The 2079-nt window shown below is 41.6% G+C and overlaps 1 protein-coding gene across 1 annotated transcript in view; it reads left to right on the top strand.

Moving 5' to 3' along the window:
• SIRT4 (sirtuin 4) overlaps positions 1-1346 on the top strand; it is a 19288-nt gene extending 17942 nt beyond the window's left edge. Inside the window, exon 5 of the transcript XR_001161290.2 lies at positions 987-1346. The gene's annotated coding sequence lies outside the window, so the exon portion shown is untranslated. The remainder of the gene's footprint in view (positions 1-986) is intronic.
• The last annotated feature ends 733 nt before the right edge of the window (positions 1347-2079 follow it).

The following is a 2079-nucleotide window of genomic DNA, read 5'->3' as shown; positions in this document are numbered from 1 at the left end:
CTTGAGCCACAGGCGCCGAGCCAGTACATTTACTTTTATAACAGACTGTCAAATTGCCATCCAAAGTGGCTGGACCATTTTGTGTCTCCACCACCAACAAATAAGAGTTCTGTACAACTACTTTTTAAAAACCATTTTAACTGAAGAATACTATACATACAGAGAAGTGTACGTATTATAAATGAAAAGCTTGATGACATACAGCATCCAGACCAAGGAAAAGGAAGTCAGCACCTAAGAAGTCCATGTGGAACACCACTTTTAAAATGTACTTTTAAACTAGGTTCACATTACTATATTTATCTTAGAGAGTTTAGACAAGGCTGGGTCCATTGGCTCATGCCTGTAATCCTAGCACTTTGGGAGGATCAAGGTGGGTGGCTCACTTGAGCTCAGGAGTTTGAAACAAGCCTGAGCAACAGCAAGATCCCATCTGTACTAAAAATAGAAAAAGTAGCTTTGAGTAGTGGCCCATGAGGCAAGAGGCTTGATCAAGTCCAAGAGTTTGAGGTTTCTGTGAGCTGGGATGATGCCACAGCACTCTACCCAGGGCAACAGAATGACACTGTCTCAAAAAAGAAAAAGTTTAGGTAATATAGATATGTTTTTTATTTTTTTGGCGGGGGCTGGGTTTGAACCCACCACCTCCAGCATATGGGGCCAGTGCCCTACTCCTTTGAGCCATTGGTGTCACCCAGTAATGTAGTAGATAAGTAAAAAGAAGAGATTACAAATTACCCATAATCTTACCACCAGAATAGCCAAAGATTAATATTCTGATGTAACTAAATCTGTTTTTACTAAAATTGAATCCAACTGTCCTTAATATTTTATTACATCCTATTTTCATTTAACAATATATAGTACCCATCTTTCCATGTCTCCTAAGTGTTATGGTTTTTTGAATCGTAGGCTGATATTCATAAGCATTCCCTCCACTCTACTCCCAGCTTATTGGGGCATTAATTTGTTTCATTTCTTTGCAGATCCTTAAGGATTCATCCTTTTTACTTCGAACTAATTGAAGGTCATTGAGTGTAGCCTATAGAAGGCAGCAAAACAATGTCTCTCTACCAGCCCAGCTCTGAACTGGACACATTTCAGAGCTGAGTTAAGTTCTTCAGGCTGATGAGATTTGCCCTTAAAGAAATAATTTTTTCACAGAAGCAGTTGCTTTTGATAGGAAAACTGTATTCACTTCCATTTTTGTAATTTCACCTGGCAGAAGAAATGACCTGGGAAATGTGGAGTATCCTAACCCAAGGATCTAACTAATTTGGGGACGGGGAGGTTAAAGGTAGAAGGAAATGATATAATTTATAATCCAAATGGCTAAGTGTCTTTAACTGAACCATTTTGATATTTTTTCAATAAATATATAACTAACATAAACGAATTTTTTATTAACTAAGGAATAAAGCAATTTTTTTAATAGCACAGTAAGTGGCTAGGTGTGGTGGCTCACACCTATAATCCTAGCACGGTGGGAAGCTGAGGTGGGCAGATTGCTTGAGCTCAGCCTGAGCAAGAGCAAGACCTCTCTACTAAAAATAGAAAAACTGGCTTGGCACCTGTGGCTCAAGTGGCTAAGGTGCCAACCACATACAACTAAGTTAGTGGGTTTGAATCCAGCCCGGGTCCGCCAAACAACGACGGCTGCAACCAAAAAATAGCCAGGCATTTTTGCGGGTACCTGTAGTACCAGCTACCTGGGGGGCAGAAGCAGGAAAATCGCTTGAGCCCAGGAGTTGGAGATTGCTATGAGCTTGATGCCATGGCACTGTACCCAGGGTGACAGCTTGAGGCTCTGTCTCAAAAAAAAAGAGAAGAAAAAGAAAAACTGGCTTGGTGCCTGTAGCTCAAGCGACTAAGGTGCCAGCCACATACACCAGAGCTGTCAGGTTTGAATCCAGCCCAGGCATGCCAAACAACAATGACAACTACAACCAAAAGAAAAAAAATAGCTGGGCGTTGTGGTGGGTACCTGTAGTCCCAGCTACTTGGGAGGCTGAGGCAAGAGAATCACTTAAGTCCAGGAGTTGGAGGTTGCTGTGAGCTGTGATGCCATAGCACTCTACC

The sequence above is a fragment of the Otolemur garnettii genome, unplaced genomic scaffold (assembly GCF_000181295.1).
Source record: "Otolemur garnettii isolate 467f Iridium unplaced genomic scaffold, OtoGar3 scaffold00038, whole genome shotgun sequence".
NCBI lineage: Eukaryota > Metazoa > Chordata > Mammalia > Primates > Galagidae > Otolemur > Otolemur garnettii.
The sequence above is the reverse complement of the archived record's forward strand: the minus strand, read 5'-3'. Positions and strand labels throughout refer to the sequence as shown.